This window comes from Amblyomma americanum, chromosome 1 (genome assembly GCF_052857255.1).
Source record: "Amblyomma americanum isolate KBUSLIRL-KWMA chromosome 1, ASM5285725v1, whole genome shotgun sequence".
In the NCBI taxonomy this organism is placed as follows: domain Eukaryota; kingdom Metazoa; phylum Arthropoda; class Arachnida; order Ixodida; family Ixodidae; genus Amblyomma; species Amblyomma americanum.
The window spans coordinates 424,251,768-424,272,028 of NC_135497.1; the positions used below are offsets into that span (position 1 = coordinate 424,251,768).

Consider the following 20,261-nt stretch of genomic DNA (forward strand, 5'->3'; position numbering starts at 1 on the left):
GAACAGAAGGGGCGGTATTTGGAAGGGCGAATGAAGCTGTACAAGTACAGGTTAGGGAAGGTATTCGTTTGTATTCGCCTCCAAAATGCGGCTTCTCTGGTGAGTTTAATATGGGGAGGGGGATATATTTTACGATATAATCTAAGCATCTCCAGCCGTTCCCCATAGTTTGATGGTAGAGGGGTGAGGTAGGGGCAAGGATCCGCTCGGTTTGTTAGCTCACGAGCTAGATGGTTTGCCGCCTCGTTGCCTTCAAGACCTGAATAGCCCGGGGTCCAAGTAATGTTATGGGGCATTGAAGTGTAGGTGAGAGGCCCGACGGTATGAGTAGAGCCGCTGTCATTTTTGGGAGTCTCCCTGTAATGTAATACTGACAGGCTCGCTTCGAGTCAGTTATTATGTGAGCTGATTTGCCTGCCAGATCACAATGCCTTATGGCAAGGGCGATGGTGGAGGCTTCCGCCGCGGCAGGATCCTCAGCCCGGAGTGAAACACTCGTAAGTAGTTGGAAATTGGGGTCAAGGGCGACTGCAACAAAGATGCTCGGTTCAGTGTACGCCGCCACGTCTACATAGACTGCTTTGTAATCTGACTCTAGACGCCGGCGTAGATGAGTGACCCTAGCTTCGATCCCGTCTGCCTTTGTGGATTTCTTGATGCATATGTTTTGGTAGCGGAGCCACCGAGATCTGTCTTCTTATGTTTGCAGGTAGGGAAGTGTGTCGCCAGAGCTCTTGTAGATCTCGTGGTGTACCAATGCGCTGAAGAATGGCTCTACCGGTGGTGGTCTGTTGGAGTCGGGCTCTCTGCGATGCTAAGACCGCATCTCTGATCTCCTCAAAGGTGTTGTGTACTCCAAGCTTGATTAGACGTTCGGTCGAGGTGCTTGGAGGAAGGCCGAGAGCTGTTTTGTACGCGCTGCGAATGACAGTGTCGGCCTGCTTAAGTTCTCCCGTTGTGAGATGATGATACGGAAGGCGGTATGCTATTCTGCAGATAACCAAGGACTGTACAAGACGAAGAGTGTCTTCCTCGCGCATGCGTTTCTTGCGGCGTGTTATACGACGAATCATACGCGTATATTGGTGGGTGGTTGTTTTGAGAGTTTTTATGGTATGTCCAGCGCGTAAGTTACTTTGAATCCAAAGCCCGAGAATTCTAATGACCGAGACCTCTCGAATCGGTTGGCCTTCTACATAGAGATCTATTGGTCCAGAGTTTTCGTAATTTTGACCGTGCACACTGATTACTTCTGACTTCTCCGGTGCACAGCGAAGGCCACTACTAGCGGCAAATGTTTCGACAATCGATGCCGCTTCCTGTAGGGCTTGTTCCTTCTGTGCAAGGGATACCTTAGTCGTCCAGATAGTTATATCGTCTGCATACAGTGCAAATCCTATATCGGGTAATTCCTGCAGCCGACGAGCCAATCCTGTCATGGCAACATTGAATAAGAGGGGAGAGATGATTTATCCCTGCGGAGTGGCCTTGTTTGGCATTGGTATGGTATCTGATCTAGTATTTGCAATTCCAATTGTTGCAGTGCGGTCCGTGAGGAAAGCTCTAATGTAGTTAAAGATCTTCTGTCCACATCCCAGGGAGTTCAGTTCGCGGAGGATAGCTTCGTGTGAGACATTGTGAAAAGCTCCCTTAAGGTCAAGCGCCAGGATCAGATGTTTGCTTCCTCTTGGGATGCCTGTAAGAACTTCCTCCTTAAGCAAGAGAAAGGCGTCCTGGGTTGAGAGACCGCGCCTGAAGCCAATCATGGACTGTGGAAAGAGATCCCTGTCCTCAATGAAATTCACGAGGCGGTTTTGGATAACTCGCTCATAGAGCTTCCCGAGACAGGATGTAAGGGAGATCGGTCTTAATGTTTCAAGGGTGGGCCGCTTTCTGGCCCTAGGAAATGTGATAATCTCTGCATGTCGCCACTTATTTGGGATTCGTCCTTCCTCCCACACGCCATTAATGTAGTCGGTCATTTGCTCAATATGTTTTGAGCTAAGGTTTCTTATCATTGCGTTGGTCACTTTGTCTGCTCCTGCGGCTTTATTGCGTTTGGCGGCTCTTGTTGACGCAGATACTTCAGCCACCGTGATGGGCTTGTCTAGATCAGTGTTCAGAGCTCCTGTGTATTGAATATTGCATGGCGGGATTCTTTGAGTACCAATGTACTGGTCTTGTAGGGCTTGTTTCAATTCATGATCTGTTCCTTGAAATTTGTAAGCAATTTCTTGCAACGTGCGATTGACTGTGGTTTTGGTTTTGCTCGGATCAATTAAGCTTCTTAGTATGGTACAAGTTTGAAAGGTGATGAGTGTGCCTTTGAGGGAGGCACAAAAATATATCCAGTTTTGCTGAGCGAGTTGCGTTACGTACTCCTGGGCTTGTTCAGAAAGTGCTGATATCTTAAGTCGGAGTCTGCGGTTTAACTTTTGCTTCTTCCACTTGCGGACGAGACTACGACGAGCCTGCCACAAGTGTAAAAGGTGACGATCTACTTCCGGGTTTTTCGTTGTGCGCGGTATACTCTGTGTGCTAGCTTTGTGAGCTTCCCTGATGTGTTCACTCCATGTTGCTATGTCTTGGATGCTTTCCTCGGGTGCGGGACGCCTGCGATAAGCTTCCCAATCAGTAATATTTACTTCACCGAGCGTTCGGCGAAGTTTAGACGTTGGCACTGGCGTACTAAGGATGTCGTGGCCACTGCCTAGTTGTTCCACCAGGTTTGTCCAAGTAGCTGCTGCAATGTTTTTCGAGAACGTTAGATCTGGGCAGGTGTCCCTACTGACGCTGTTTCCAATTCTCGTTGGGATTGTAACGTCGGTAAGGGGGTCTAATCCTTCTTGATCCACCGCTTCCAGGAGAAGTTTGCCCTTTTGGGAGTCTACCGCATATCCCCAAGTACTGTGGGGAGCGTTCAGATCTCAGAGTATGACCAGTTGGTTTGAGCCTGCTATATGAATAGTTTCATGTATAATTGGTCTGAAGTCTTCTCTTGGGTTGAGAGGTGGGGTGTACAGATTTAGTATAAAAGTGCTTGGCCTGCAACGTTTTTGAGGAATGATCTCAACCAGGACGTGATGTAGATTGAGAAAGTAAGCCTAGCAAGGGGCGGCAGAAGATTAGATGGGCGGATGAGATTAAGAAGTTTGCAGGCAAAGGGCGGATGCAGCTGGCAAATGACAGGCCTTTGCCCTGCAGTGGGTGTAGTAAGGCTGATGATGATGATGATGTTGATGACACACACACACACACACACGCACGCACGCACGCACACGCACACGCACACGCACACGCACACACACACACACACGCACGCACGCACACACGCACGCACGCACGCATGCACACACACACACACACACACACACACACACACACACACACACACACACACACACACACACACACACACACACACACACACACACACACACACACACACACACACACACACACACACACACACACACACACAATTACATTTCATTAGAATACATAAGACATATGTAAAGCAGAAATATCTCGAAACAAAAACAAACTTTGATGATCTCTTAATAAGTATACATATGCAACTAAGAAGTGAAAATACCCTGCGTTTACTAGCTGTCCTCTAAGAGTACTGTCACCATGTCATGCACGGTATTTGACTCGCCGATTGGTTTTGACATTTAAAACAGCACAAAAAGACAATGGAAGACTCACCTGCGGGCAAGGCGCGCGCTGCTTCGACCCTCACTCCGTCGTTCCCGTTTTTTGCGCAGTATCTAAAAGTTGAAAACAAAAAAAATAGCGCAAACCAGAAATTTATTTGCAATATTTGTGTTCTCGCCATTAGTTCAGACCCCGCACAGTTTACCGCCGATTTATACATGCAATGTGGCTCAGAAGCGAGACTTTCATAGAATTCAAATGGAAATAATCTCGTATAAACAAGCGGAGAATGAACCTACCGAATGCTGGCACAGATTTTTTTACTTTGCCGCAGGGACTGGTGACAGCTTTTGGCAAGCACACACCTCCACGACACAAACATGGGAATTCTGCGACGAGTTGGGTTTTCATACATTTTCTTGGCAGCTGCAAAGGATTGGAAATAACCATTGTCGCTATTTCTCGGAAGTTAAGAAGTTATTCTACCAGCAGAAGCTTTCCCAATGTGCCGTAACGGCATCGGCGCTCCTGAAGGAACCAAGCAGCACGACCAATTCTTATTGAACTATTTTTCCCCACTCTTCTTGCAACTGTATTCACAATACGAGCTGTTCCTCAACGCTATATAATAGCCGTATATCCACACCAATTTTCATACGCACAGATTCCGTCCAGTGGCACTATAGATGTTCCTTACAATCACTGGCATTGTGGTAGGTATTGACATCTGATTTTTGAAATTTTGTGCTCAACCTCCACGTGCTATTGTGTACATGGCGGACGTTATGCATGTCAACAATATGCGACAGTTGGCTTTAGAGGATTGAGACACATGGCGCGAGAGCCGACGGCGTCACCGTTTGCCTCGCAAAAAAACAAGCATAACTGCTGTAAAGCCAGCGTAGTAAAGAATTAAAGAATAAGGTATGGCTATACTGTTGGCTCTTCCTGAAGATTATTAATTTAAAGGTTATTACAAACTCAATATAGTTAAGTTTTTGTGTACAGCGCGGCAGCTGAGGCACAACGACCCTTCTTTTTAAGCATGATGTTAATTGATGATGAGGATCTCGAGTATGCATTTAAATGGTAGCAAAGAGGCTTCGCTTTCTCTTGCGCCCGACAAACTTTCCTGTCGCACACCTAGGATGGCCTTTCCCCCATTGGCCTCTTAGCATGCAAAAAGATAATGCAGTGCGGCCCCGGTCACAGTTATTAATCAAGAGCTGCCTGTATATGTTTTCCGTCTGATTAAAAGATGTATGCCATTGCGAATCAACTGGTGCAGCCAGCCGTTGTCTGCGCCGAGTCAGAAGCGGTGGGTGCAGCCCAGCGACGATGAGGAGCCCCCACCGCAGCTCTGCAGCCCGCTCCTCCTCGTGGCTCGGGTTGCAGGCGACTCGGTTCCAGATGGACTCGGGTTGGCGGCGCGGCAGCCTGCAGGTGCCGGAAGCTGGAATCCGGTGTCTCTTCCTTCAGCGAGAACTACACGCGAAGCATCATAGAGGTAACGCCACATGATTGATTAATGTTAAAGGAGAAATAACCAGCCAAAAAGACGAATACACAAGGAGAGATCAACACAGGACAACGCCTGGACTAACAACTGAATTCTTTACTGAGTATAGACCACCGAGTAATCTCAACGCATGCGCCAAGGCAGGACAGACACTCAAACATGGTTATTCAAATAATCAAGTTCTTTTATCGTCAGCGCTATCAATGTTGTACTTACGCAAGCATCGCCATGTTTGGCTATTGAAAGGCCTTAAAGGTTTCGCGGGCCTTCCAGTCCAACTCAATACAGAATTCAGTTGTTAGTCCAGCCATTGTCCTGTGCTGTTCTCTTTTTGTGTGTTCGTCTTTTATGGCTGGTTATTTCTTCTTTAACATGCCATACCAACAGGCCCACCATTCCGCCCTGCTTCATAATTGATTAAGAGCCATTCTTCACCATTCAAAGCACTGTAGTGAAACGGATATTGCATTGCCCTCCACGGCAGATTTGCGAAATTCTACCACTCTGTCTGGTGGAGGTCTCATATTCAATCATAGCACCCCGAGAAGAACACTGGGTGGAATGAAGCTTCTTAATTTTTATTGAAGGAACGTTCCCTGAAGCTACCAATTGTCGCCGTGGTGACAGTCTTAGCTTACTAAGCCATTTGAATGACTTTTCTCGTATTCCCAACGACAGGTGATTAAGTAGAAACTTTGAGGTTCTCTGAACCGGCGTCATTACAAGCACCAACATGGAAGCGCCGCCGACATGAAATGAAGTGGTGTAAAAGTCCCTTAATTCATAACGTTTGCCTCTTTTGTTCGCTCTGAAACACAGCTTCCCTGATGCTTCTGCAATGACATAACCAATAGGAAAGATAACAGAAACATTCTAAATGCTTTATTTTTGTTTCAAGTGATGCTGGATGCTGTAAAAGTCGCGTGCTGTGCAGCGCAGTGTGCGGACTATGGACCCCTCGGCTGTTTGATTGGCTGCGTTTCTTTGGACATGAGCAGAATTTAGGGCTAGGTGGTGTGGGCCCACCTTAAAGATAGCGCAGAGGGTGGGGCTGCTTTCATTTTCCTGTGCACACTCCAAGCTTGTAAAACCATTCCTAGCCATCTCTCCCATGAAGAATGCATTCTGTCATTCATACCTGCATGAGGTTTCTATAAGCTTTCTCTCGCATGTGACGGCTTGCATCCCCAGGATATCTTGACGGCCTCCTGCAGAACCTTTGTGTAAAACTACTAAAAGACTGTCATGAACACCCAATCAAAGATTGAACAGATATCGAGCGATCACGAACTGCTGTCATTCCATGTTTGCATTGCTTCGCCCACAGACTCAAGTAAACTACAGGAAAGGTAGGGGCCCATCTGTTATTCTCGCCACCAATCAAGCTGGCGACGCTTTGTAAACGGGTTAACATGAGTTCCCAGTTGTTGCGTGTGGCACACATCACAGGCAAATATTTACGCAATATGAAATTCCGTTGTCATGTGGAAAATATTGTGTAGGACAAACTGCGAGGTGCATCAATGACAGGTTGCGCGAGCATCGCAAATCCCTTGGATCGACAATGGATGGCACCCTTGCTATTCACTGCGCCAGTTGTGAAGATTGTTTTCCATTGATTAATCAAACATGCATCATAAAGAAATATCAAGACCATCGCGCACGCGAAATCTGAGATGCCTTCATCATTCACATGAAGAATAGAGCCTGTGTCTGCACACCATCCGTGACCTTGTTCCCGAAGGAAATCACATACCTTAATCACCAGTTCCGTGATGCTAAGCCGCACGTTAGCTTAATTGTTGTCACTGTTTACATACCTTTTCTGTTGACCCTTTTGGTTCTTTTTTATGTTTTCTGGTTTCTCTTGCCTCCCCCCTCCATCATCCCCTTGTTAGCAACCGAGCGGAGCAAGCACTTTCCCTCTGGCCTTCGTTTGATGAGATTGGTCCTTTAGAATGGTATTTATATATTTGTTCTCAAATCTGCAGAGCCTCAATATTCCTGCTTCCTGAAGTAAAAACGTAAGTTCATAGTCAGCGCTCGTCCTGTTTTCTCTTTCGTGTCCCGTCCTTTGCGCTGTTGTTTTGTAAGGTGTGTTTGTTCCACTCACAGGGCTGTGTTCCGCTTCTGCAGTGGCGACTTGGACAACATCGATAGCCAACAACGATAGCCAACATATCTAGCCTACATCGGCCAGCCGCCGCTGTGGCTGAGTGGTTATGGCGCTCGGCTGCCGGCCCGAAAGACGCGGGTTCGATCCCGGCTGCGGAGGTCGAATTTCGATGGAGGCGAAATTCTAGAGGCTCGTGTACTGTGCGATGTCAGTGCACGTTAAAGACCCCAGGTGGTCGAAATTTCCGGAGCCCTTCACTACGGCGTCTCTCATAGCCTGGGTTGCTTTGGGACGTTAAACCCCTATAAACCAAACCAAACCTACATCGGCCTGACTACGGCCTCTGCAGGTCAAAGGCGTCTTCCATAAACCTGAAATTACCCATGCCCTGTGTCAGCTGCGGCCAGGTTGTCTACCTCAGCTCGCTAATGTGATCCTCCAACCTAACTTTCTGCGCCCCCTTCTACTCTTAACTTCTCTTCAAATCTATCTTGCCTTCTCAGGGCAGGGCATATAATACGAAGGATGCGGAGGGCACAGCGAGCTTTGTAGAGAAAATTGACGGGAAATCCTAGTGGACATAAATTAGGAAGGACCGTGGTCAGGGCATGTAATGCGAAGGCTATCTTGCCTTCGAATTATAAGCCCTGACCAAGATCAATCCTTGTTGATGTACACTATTTTTCTCTCCAAAGCTCACTGTGCTTTCCTCCAATTCCAAGGTATGCCTCAAATTGAGGATAGCTGCTATGCCGAAGCAAATGCCAGAGAATCCCCGCAAATTGTTACAGAAACCGCAAAATGAAGTTATTCCAACTTCGTACCCACGTCCTTTTACGCAAAGTAAAATTACGTCAGTCCTGCGGACTGTGCCCTACTTCCAGATGCTTCATTTTCACGAGTGGAGAGCTCTGAACTGTTTATTCTAATTGTCGTGCTGTTCGCGACACTACTGCGCACTGTGCAAATAATATGTGCGGTCCCTTTTTTTGAACACGAGGTCATCTCGCTTCCTGTGTTTACTTGCGTTGATTTGGACACACTCCTTTTACCCGCTATAGTGTTAATTGTTTTGTTTTTGCACAGTGATCACCGCCAGTGCCCAACGGCGAAGCACACATACGCGACGTGGCAGCAGAGTCAACTGCAAGACCATTCTCGCTATCACGCAGAGTCCGTGCATCTCCAATCCCGCTGGGAGACAGTGTGCCTGCCGAGCAACCCATGACGCGCGGGCTAACATTGATTCGACCAAGAACTCCGCAACCCTGAAGAAAGCCAGCGGCGCTGTGTCAGGACGAATGTTCACACCGCTACGACAATCGCCTAACGGTGATTGACTCACTAGGGGGGTTCCGAGTACAACAGCCTGAGAGGACAGCGATTGGCATAGTTTGCAATATTATAGCAAACTATCTCCGGAAGCGCCCGTTTTCGTCCCCAGGCATTTTAGAGTGCCTCGGCCACAGAAAGTTGAGCCCTTCTTACGTTACCAGCTTCGTCGTTTCCGCGGTTTAATTAACAATAATAAACGAATGCCAAATATGGTTCCGAATAAGACGATGTTACTAGCATGGTGGACAACCTCATAGAGGGCTGCGGTCTGGCTCACACAGTAGATAACATCCTGAATATCGTAAAAAAGCGAAGAACCTAAAGTGATAGATATTATGAGGTACCTATGCACACACGGACGTATTGAACATGTTTATAATGCTGCTTTTCCTATCTCTTTAATGAATCACTGACCGCAATAACAGCACCATACTCGGGACCGACCGGGCGGCTGCCAAAGTGTTATGCTAAAAGCACTCCTCTTTTCAGGGAAGAGGACATTGCTGTCACTAGAAATGATACTAGAAACAGGACATAATCATTACTGACTTTATTTTCGCAATATTTGCGTGTTGAACCAAGGCGTTACCACAAATTCAGGACAGCGGCACTAAACGTTTCAGCCCAACTGAGGCCGGTTCTGGTCGATAAAGTTTCGCGTTGGTTGATAGAACCCATTAAGCAATCACATTATACCGTATGGCATGGTGGAACTGTTTAAAGCGAAAGTTTCTTGCTGGACTTAGCCGGTTAGCTGCTTGTAAGTTGGAAGGTCCAGCTTGAGCGTTTAACGTACCTAGCAACCAATTTCGCTTTTGAAAGGGGTGGCGGGGAAACTGTCACAGCTTGTTGGTGCAATGCAAAGTCCGGAAAGTCCGCCCGTAGAATACGATGAATATCCTATGCATGGAATACAACGGAGAGACCGATGAGGGTGCAATTGGTGTCGCGAAGAATCCTAGTATTCATGTTTCCATCCAGCCTTTACGGTTTGCCATGTCGAATTCATGGCTCCGACCATTGTCTTTCTGCAGCGCCAAGTGTAGCTTTAAAAATGGGTCCGTTGCCGTGTAAACTCGAAAAGAGAACAGTAATACACAAAATCTCCTTCATTATGCGTGCAGTTTAACGCGTTAATTTGCATGAAGGCCACACTGATTCAGGATCAGGTTCTGTCTAAAGCATTAAAAGTGTTCATGAGCCTTAGAGGGCAGTTCAGCTACGCGCTGAAGAAAAAAATAGTATAGATTGACGGCCTCACCTCTCATTTCTTTTGATACGAATATTTTGAATCTGAAAGTTGGAACACCCCTCATTACACGCTGTCAAAAGGGTATAGAAGACCTGCTAAAGTGTACGTCCTTCGCCAACCAGCCGTTGAGCGCATTCATTTCGCCTCATCTAGCGTGTACCAAGGGCTTAGTCCGAGGGGTCGACTCTCGATAGAGCTTTTCGGAAACGCTTGAGAACCTCCCGTCTGCAGGAGTGATTGTTGTCCATTGATGCAGCAGAATTTTCGAAGGAGTAAAAATTCCTGCGGAGTCCGTAATAGCCACGTTTGAAGGAATATTCTGCCTGTCAGAGATAAAGGTGTGGCAATCGGTATTTCGAGTCGATGGTTTTAACTCTCGGCCCCTTCAGTGTCAAAAACTGCTGGAGATCTGTCCGCAGCGGCAAAGCTTGCAAATCGGGATTACGTTACAATGCATGTGGGGAAGGGCATGGTAGAGAGGAATGCCCCGAACAGCAAGAAAAATGTTTGTGTAGTGGCGTGCACTTTGCTGATTCGCCTGACTGTCCTGCGCGAGCACAAGAAGTTCAGGTGCTCGAGCATATATACAAACGCAAAAGCACGCCGAGAGAAGCTTTCGCCCCAGTGAAGGAGAGAGCCTCAGGCTACTCTAGTGTGGCCGCAAAATGCCCATCCATAATGGATGCCAGTTGGTCTCACGCTATCACAGCGGCAGTTGAGAAAGCTATGACAAATGCAATACATCGCATTATGCAAACCGTATCCACGTGAATTATGCAGGTCATAGCGACCCAAATTACCGTTCTGCTGCAGGTGCCCACTGCTCCGCTTTTGCCTTCTTTTGGAAGCTGCTCCTCCTTCTGTGGTCGTCAATTGCACTCCACAGGGCCAAAATCAATATGAGCAAAAAAACTTCTGAGGTCTCTCTTCCAAACAGCGCTATGGACACATCCTCTATGGATGGACTGTGTGTATATGGAATCAAATATCCGCGCCCAGAAACGAAGTGGGTCTCCTTTGAATATTGGAGGTACATCTTGTTCCCAGTAGAATGAAAAAAATAATGCTACTCAAAATCCAAAGGCCAGGATTCTAGGAAAGGCAGTCGCGGCTGCGGCACTCCCGTCAAGATAGTGTTCTTAAGTTTAGTAAAGTTTAATTGCCATTCAATACTCTCAGCTTCAACGGATTTATATTTCCTAAGCAATCAGCTTCTACGAGATATAACCTCTTTACAAGAAACATGGCTAAATACTGATTTCAACTGTCCTCTCAAGAATTAGCGTACGTTCCGGCTTGACAAGTCATCACGAGGTTGAGGGTTGTTAGTGCTAATCTGTACAAAGTTTTCTCCCAGGGCATTCATTTACTTCCAATACGCGGACAATGAATGTGAAATTTTTGCGGTTGACCTCTGTGTCCCAGGTCAACAGTGCTTTACGGTCGCCAATGCATATTTCCCGTCAGGTGTGCATGACATTCGACCCCTTGACTCAGTCATGTCCAATAGCCGTTCTCCGGTTTTATTAGTTGAAGACTTCAATTCGCACCATCTGACGGGGTGTTTAAACCGACAGCTTTGGTTCTAGACTATTTGATTACGTTTGTGATAACAACTTTGTCTGGAACAATTCCGGATTGCCTAAATTTGTACGGAGTCAATGTCGCTCTGCCTTCGATTTAACGTTTTCCTGCCCAAGAGTCTCTGCTACGTCTTGGGCGCCTGTTGACTGTGCAACAAACAGTTATCGTCTACCGGTCAGTTTAAAGTTGTGGTTTAAATCAACTCTCTCCAAGTGAAATCAGCACCCGTTAATAAATTACATCTCTCACAATCACTTCAGACCCATGCGCTGAGAAAATTGCCGAAACCAAGGCTAGACATATATGTTCAGTACCGGACCATGCAAGGCAAAAGTCTGAAATTTTGGGTATGCGAACTAAGGGTGCAATCGCGAACAATCGGTGGGAGCTGAGTGTACGCGTGCATATAGACGACGGAAAGCAGCTTGGAAAAACTTCTCATCAATCAATCCCCCAAAATTGGTTTGATTATAAGTGTATTGCAGCAACATTTAAGCGAACTGTCACCCGTGCAAAGAAGGAGTATAACACAAACCATTAAGATTTTTTTTCGCAATCGAACAATAAAGGGAGGTTTGTTTAATTTCATGATGCGCAACAAGATGATTCCACCGGCTGTCAACATTGGATCCGTCGTTCAGTCCCCTGCTGACATCGCAAAGGCCTCAGAGGACATTGCTTGTGGTCTAGAGCTTCACTTTACATCTACTCTACTTTCTCTAGCTATATTCACATGCACCTCAAGTGATTTCACTGAGGTCTCTATGCCTGAGCGGTCGCAAATTGTTCGGCGCTTATCCGCAGTGGCTCGTCGCCCCGATAAGGTCAATTCATCAGTCATCAAAATTTTGTTTATTGAATCTCCTGAAGACCTATTGGCTCTAATTAACCATTCAATTAATGGTCCTTGGATACCCTATAAGTGGCGTCTTGCTGAAATAGTTCCATTGCTTAAAAAGCAAGGGGAAATCTTAACGTTTGACAACGTATGCCCATTTCATTAACGTCGAACCTAGTGAAATAGGTGGAAAGGGTCCTTCTCAGCCATGTCGTGTCTTTCATTTTTGGAAATGCTTTCTTGAATCTGTATCAAATTGGTTTGAGGCCGGGATGTTCAATTTGGTGTGCTCATACTGACCTCGAGAGCCGTATTCAACTAGCTCGCAACAGAAAACTGTGTGCCACGCTTGTCACTTTGGATGTCAATACAGCCTTATACGGCGTTGAGCAACCGAATCTCTTGCTCATATTAAAGGAACTCAAATTCCAAAACTATTTTCAAGCCTGGATTTCTGCTTTTTTGGAAAACAGAGAATTATATTGCTGCCAAATTGTTTTTTCTCCAGGAGGTTTCAACAGAGAAGAGTTGTACCGCAAGGGTCAGTTCTCTCGCCTTTTGTATTTAATATTTTTCTAAAATCAATTCCGTGCATTCAATATGTGAAAACACATGTGTGCGCCGACGATATTGCCTTTTTGGATCATAAGGTGACATTCACACTCTTGATGAAACCATGCAAAATTGTCTCAATGTTCTTGACAGCTGCTTAGGAAGAATTCATCTGTCCCTCAATGTGAAGAAATGCGCATTGTAAGTATTTCCGTTTTCTAATCCTGTAAATATCTGCCTGGTCTATAGAAATAACATAATTCCTCAAGTTCAGGCGTCGAAGTAAGTCGGAGTAATATACGACACTACTCTATCCTGGCGGCCGCACATTGAGCAAGTTTCTGCAAAAGGAGTTTGGGTCATTGGCACCCTGCGCAGGCTTTGCAGTGTTAGGTGAGGCATAAGCAGGCACACACTTCTACTGATTTATAAAATCTGCGTCAGCCTGATTGTGGAGTTCGGCTGTCTTTTATTTTCAGGACCTCCTGCCTGTAGACTTCTCCCTCTTTTTCTCTTGGAGCGTGAGGTGTTGCTTGTTTGTCAGGGGCTTCCAAAATGTGTCGCCAATCCTGCTCTGCACCTTGAGGCGCGAATACCATCTTTATTAGCTAGGTTTCGCCTTTAAACAGTTCAAACCTTTTTAAAAATGTGCGATTCACCTCTTCACGCCTCCTGTATAGTATTTCTCAGTCAACCTGCAGTGCTTTTTAGCGCCGCCTGGTCCCGTTTGCATATTCCGCAGGTAAGGTTCGTGCAGTCCTTCCTTCACCCCTTAAACACTCATTTCACAGATGTTCGCCAAATGTATAGCAACTCACCTTCTGTCCAGATTGAATTCGATGACATATTCTCATCGAATGCAATGCTGCAGCCCTTTCCTCTCCTTCAGGGTTTGTCGCAGCACCACCTAGAGTCCCTTCCATTAAAATTGCATCATTCCAGCTGTCTGCTCACCGCGTCCAAGTGCTTCGTTTTTTCGACTAAAGAGCTCTCGAAGAGTAAGCTTGTATGCAGGAAAAGGAATTCGCCACGAAAATATGTCTTTCCCCATTTTCAACTGGGGCCCCTGATCACACAACAACGCATAATAATAATAATAAATTTATAAATTTGACACTAAAATTCAGAGAGATAACCATGATATGCATACTTTGTTTCGCTCAATTGTCTCTTGATCATTTCTCTAGTGGACACATGGATGAACACATATTAGGAGCTTAGAAGCGCTATTTCGGAATTATGTTTTACATTAGTTATTTTCTGGACTCTTTACTTTATGTCGCGCTTGTTTGACAAACACAAAAGCTGACATTTTTTAAAAGCTTCATGCTGCCCAGACTGAATACCTCCTTTCCTCTCATCCTATTTTCTGGCGATGTTTCGTGATTTAATTCAATATTACCCTTGGATAGAACACGCGAAGTGCTGCAATAAGAGATGGGTTTGTTCGAATCACTTGACAGTCTAGAGTTGCAAGTCAGTGATGCATCAGCGTGCTCTAACAAAAAAATGGCGTGCTCATACCCTGAATGGTTACTTCGCTGGATCAGGAATTTATGAAAGCGTTGCTTTCGGACGTTACTACTTTTATTAGGTAAGGATGCAGAAGGCAACCACTGAGCGCACACTATAATGCCACATAGGTCCTGTGCAGCTCTGCGTAGAAGCAATGGTGTGACTGCTATTTTATGGAAAATCGTAACAACTTACCCTGTGAAAGGTGCCCACCACTGCGCTCGTACTTCTGTAGGCTGTAGGTAGCGGAGGCCCCTGCAAAACGCTGTGGCAACCCGGAAGTAATATTTAGCAGTGCGAACATGACTTAATTCCAAGCACATGGTTCGCTTTGGTATTGTTCGGTATTAAATACAACATCATCATTGGTTCAGAGCACATTTGAGCAGACACTGATTAAAGCTGCCTTAGGGTTAAGCATTGTACAATATCTAGAAGAAAATTGATTCTTGGTTTAATATTTGATTGTTAACCAGGAGTGATTGTTTTCAAACAGAAATTTTGCATGTCATGAAATTGTGCTAATTCACTTGCGATGCAAGGGAAAGAACCACCAGTACGCGAACACCGTTACGGTGCATGGGCAAGCTCTCGAGATTTTTCGGTTGAAATACCAATGAGTTATATTCTGCAAAAAATTATCAGAGTTGTTCATTCCATTGTCGTCCGGCTCGCGACACTACTGCGCACATTGCAAAAAACATGTGCCTTCAGTTCTTTTCAACACGAGTTCATGCGTCTTCCTTTGTTCACTTCTGTGGAAATAGACTGACTTTTTTTTCGAACCATAGTGCCAATTTTTGTTTCGTTTTTGCACTGTGATCACCGCCAGCGGGCCATGGCGAAGCGCACTTACACGACGTGACACCAGAGTCAAGAAGAAAATTCTCGCCATCGCGCAGAGCTCTTTCATATGCAAGTTCGCTGTGAGACAGTGCGCCTGCTGAGCAATGCATGAGGCGCGTGCTAACATGCATTCGCAAGAGAACTCCGCTACTCTGAACATGCCGGCGGCGTTCCGTCGGGACGAATGGTCACACCGCTACGACAATCGCCACACACTTAGCAACTCACTAAGCGGCTTTCCAACACGACATGAGAGTAACAGAAGAGAGATTGGCATAGTTCTTAACTGAAGAGCGCACTGTCTACGGAATGTTTGTCCCAATGCACTTCAGAGTGCCTGGTCAATTGAAAGTGGAGCCATTCTCACGTTACCTAGTCCACTCTGTCCGCGCTGTCATCACAACAACATTCAACGAATGCTAATTATGGTACCAAAATAGACGGTGCCGCAAGCACACTGGTACTCTTTTCTTTTGGTCGGCGCCTTCTTCTTTCGTCAAGCACACTGGACAATATCATAGATGCCTGTGGCCTCGCACAGACTGTAGAAAATATCTCGAATATTTACAAAATGCGCAACACCTGAAACGATAGTCATTATGGATCAATGATGCAGTCATAGATGTATTAATCATGTTTAAAATGGCACTGTTTTTTGTTTCTTTTTAATAGACCACAGACCAATGTAACGGTACCATAAGCTCGCACTCTCACGCGTCTGCCAAAGCGTTATGCTAAAGACATTCTTAATATCAGGAAAAAGGACATTGCTGACGCTAAAACTCATGCTAGAAACAGGAATTAATTACTCCTGAGGAACAAAAGCACAAAACAGGACGGGACAGTGTTGTCGCCTGCCTCGCTCCCGTCCTGTTTTGCGGTTTTGCTGCTCACAATGTCGTACCATCTAGCCTACAACCAAGCCCTAACTTAATTAGTACTCAGTATTACTATCGCAATATGTGCGTGTTAAACCATGGCATTACCACAAATTCAGGAAAGCGGTCTAGTTCAATTCTTTTCCCATGACGCTAATCGTGGCTTCAAAATTTGCGCATTATCGGAAACTGCAAAAAATGCTTCAGCGAATACTTCCTATCAAGACCTTCTCATTTAACCGTCAAAGGTTTAGACCACTTAGCTACGGCGCGAAAAATGCAGTATGCGTGAACGCATTGGCTCATAACCTCAAGAGTGATGAAGGGACAGTGATCGGACCATTTTCCTTTTTGCTTCGATGAACAAAGCCCAGACTTGTGGAAAGGACTATTCCTGTTCAGTTTGCAGCTTCTGCAAAAAGTGAATACAGCTGTATATTTTTAACGTATGAATGCCTTAATCCTCCCTCAGTACTCCCGATACCCCTCCCTTTCCCAGTGCGAAGCCACCCTTTGCAGCTCAGCCCTGGACGACCAGCGTGACCTGATCACCTGGGCCACTAATATGTCTGCTGCAAATAGGGCGCCGCCCGTGAAAAAGCTGCAGCCGTAATGGAAGAAAAGAAAAATATTGAGCGAAGCCCGAGCGCGTAATGAGAAGGAAGAGAGAAATTTGGGAGCGAAAACGAAAGAGAGAAAGAGCGCACGCACGCACACACACACACACACACATACACACACGCACGCACGCACGCACGCACGCACGCACGCACGCACACACACACACACACACACACACACACACACACACACACACACACACACACACACACACACACACACACACACACACACACACACACACACACACACACACACACACACACACACACACACACACACACACACACACACACACACACACACACACACACACACACACACACACACACACACACACACACACACACACACACACACACACACACACACACACACACACACACACACACACACACACACACACACACACACACACACACACACACACACACACACACACTCTGGATGGAGAGAGCAGATTCGACCGCATCGACCACATTGTGATTCCGCAAGTAAAGCAGATTTGCGTGTTCTCATAAGAAGAAAAAACTTTATTCTGAAAGCCTTCTAGATGGCAGCAGTGCGGGTCGCTCCGGACCTCTTTTAATACGGGCCCCCGAAGGAGACACTCGAAGCGCTGGGTCGTTTTATAAAGGCAAGCTGGTACTCCAAGGCCGTGCTGGTCAAGACCTCCCACTGCTCCGTTGTGGGAGTTCTGCGTGCAGGCACTGCCGGGTAACGTTGAAATGCCCACATGGTGTTGAATAGTGTAGCCCTATCTCCTCAATGTGGCCATCTATCCTTCTTCGCGGTGGGATGAATTTTGATGATTATGTGTAGGCCCGAAAACGTCTTTCTGAAGCTGGCGCGAGCGTGTCGCCTCTTCTTTGCTGAGCTTAGAACGAGGCGGAGGGTATCGTCACCTACTGCCACTTAATACCCCAGTATTGCGCCGTACATTAGGGGTACAGACAGCGACAGCCACGCTCCAGCCCCCGCTCGCAGAGTGTGGCCTCAAGCGATGGAGTTAACCACGTGGTCTCTAGAGAGGCCCGCTCGTTCCTGTGCCCATATCTGTAGTTTGATTCTGGTACTCCCGCCCCTGTGTTGATGAATAGTCGCATGACCGTTGTGCGCAGTATTGCGTTGTGGAAATTCCTACGGGCTTGCCGCCAGTCGGCGATTACGGTGAGAGATTCTCCCGGCGTGTTGCCGATGGCGACCGCTTGAGACAGAACGACCTCTTCAGCCTCGGAAGGCTGCAGTCTCCGATTAGAAACAAAACATTGCCGCCAATGGGAAATGTAACAAGCTTTACCCCACGCGACGCAACAGGTAGTACATCTGCGTAGTGTCCTACATTGCAGGATGGCTTAGAAGTCGATGGTGAGAGAGAGAGAAAAAACTTTATTTGGGTGCTTTCAAGGGCTTTCACTGCGCTGGCGACTTGAGGCCTTTTCTTAAGCAAGGTTGGGCCCCTATTTCAGGGCTCCACTGAGCCTAGCTACCTCACTTGCGTGCTGCACTAAAGCCCTTTGGGCCGTGAGCTCGCAGCTGGTGACCCGACTCTCCTATTGCTCCGCACTCGCGTTTTTGTGTTGGTGGAATGTTTGGTTGCGTTTACATTCCCATGTGATGTGGTAGAGTGTGGGTGTAGCCCCGCACCAGGGGCAGGTATCTCTGTACTGCGTCGGGTACATTTTGTTTAGGATGTATAAATTTGTGAAGGAGTTTGTTTGCAGTCTGGCGCCAAAACGTTGCTTCCTCTTTCGTCAGGGCTTTATGTGGTGGGGGTATTTAGCTCTCGTCCCCCTGTGTAGGTTTAGGATGTCTGTATATCCTCCCTCACACGCGTGTGGGCGATACTCCGGGGCATGCGACTGCCCGGCTCGGAACGTGGTTTCTCGAGCTAGGCTGTCTGCCCTTTCGTTGCCCTCTATGCCTGCATGTATCGAATCCTGATTTACTTGCGCGTAATGTCTCTCCTGGCGAGCATGATCCCGCCGAGGATATTTAGGGCGGTTCTGCTTATCCTGCCCCTTGTGTAATTTCTGCACGCCTCCTTTGAGTCTGTTAGGATATTTAGAGGCCTGCCTGTTCTGTAACCTGCTGCTACCGCCAGCGCCACGGCAATTTCCTTGGCCTCTGCGGTACTGGCGATTTTCGCCGTCGCGCATGTGATTAGGTTTCCTGTGCAATCTACCACCACCGCTGTGGCCGCGCGGTCCTCTCCTCGCGGGTATGTGGCGGCATCCGTGTATACTGTATTTCTCAGTCGCGGTAGTGTGTTTTCCAGATGTTCAGCCCGCACCTGTCTCCAGCGCTCGTGGAGGTTAGGGTCCAAGTTCTTGGGTAGCGGCCTAACGTTTATTGTTTTTCTTAGGTTGTCGGGTACGTCTGCTTATCTGTCGACGTATCCGCTCGTATCCTTTCCCAACCTAGTCAGGAGCGCTCTCCCTGGCTGCACTTCCTGCTGCCTTGTAGCCACATGCCCAGGATTCTGATCATGTTCTTTTCGGGAATGTTTTGACCTTCGAGTTTAACCTCCAGTGTTGCTTGGGTGGGGTGTCTTCCGACTCTCAGGAGTTCGATTACTCCATAGAACAAATTAGTCCTCTTTCTCTGGTGTATTTTTCGATGCAGCTCGGCGCCTCTTGGAGCCTCTCTTGCTTTTCTCCTAGCGATCCTCAGGTGACCCATACCGTGACGTCGTCCACGTACATCGCGTGTTGGATGCCCTCGATCTCACCGAGTCTTTTTGACAGGCCGATCATCACCAGGTTAAACAGCACAGGGGATATTACGGAGCCTTGGGGTGTGCCTTTGCATGGGGTGGTGAAGGTGTCGCTTCTCAGCTCCCCCAGCCCTACCGTAGCCGTTCTATTGGTTAGGAAGTCCTTGACGTAGTCGTGTACTTTCCTTCCACAGTTGGTGTTGTTGAGGCCTTCAATTAAGGCCGCGTGGCTGAGGTTGTCGAAGGCGCCTTTGATGTCGAGCGCTTTCACAACGTTTTCGGCCGCCTTAGGCATTGTGTTGAGTACCTCTTCTTTTAATTGTAGGAGGACGTCCTGCGTCGAGAGGTTCGCCCTGAAGCCGTACATGCTGTCGGGGTACCATCTTCCGTTCTCCAGGTGTTGCTGGATTCTTTTGGTGACTACTCTCTCGTACAGTTTTCCCAGACACGACGTGAGCGAAATTGGCCTGAGGTTCTCGATTTGTAGTTTCTTGCCCGGCTTGGGTATCATGACCACAACGGCGTGTTTCCATTCCGCCGGGACCTTCCCCTCTTGCCAAAGCGTGTTGAGGTACGATGTCAGCTTATCGATTGCCTCGTCGCTTAAATTTCTTATGAGCGAGTTTCGAATCTTGTCCGCTCCCGCCGCCGAGTTCTTCGTGGCCGCTCTCACGGCCTCGGTAACTTCCTCTCTCGTGATGGGTTTGTCCACGTTCGGATTTTCCTCGCCGAGGTAATCCCCTTCGTAGCCTACGATTTGATCTTTCCCGTAGCACTTTTCTCGGACTTCTTTCAGGAGCTGCTCGTCAGAGCCCTCGTACTGGTGGACCAG

The 20,261-nt window shown here is 47.2% G+C and overlaps 1 long non-coding RNA gene across 1 annotated transcript in view; it reads left to right on the plus strand.

The window, feature by feature from the left end:
* LOC144103610 (uncharacterized) overlaps positions 1-8,798 on the plus strand; it is a 28,904-nt gene extending 20,106 nt beyond the window's left edge. Inside the window, exons 4-5 of the long non-coding RNA XR_013308309.1 lie at positions 4,946-5,164; positions 8,379-8,798. This is a non-coding gene — a long non-coding RNA (uncharacterized LOC144103610). The remainder of the gene's footprint in view (positions 1-4,945; positions 5,165-8,378) is intronic.
* The last annotated feature ends 11,463 nt before the right edge of the window (positions 8,799-20,261 follow it).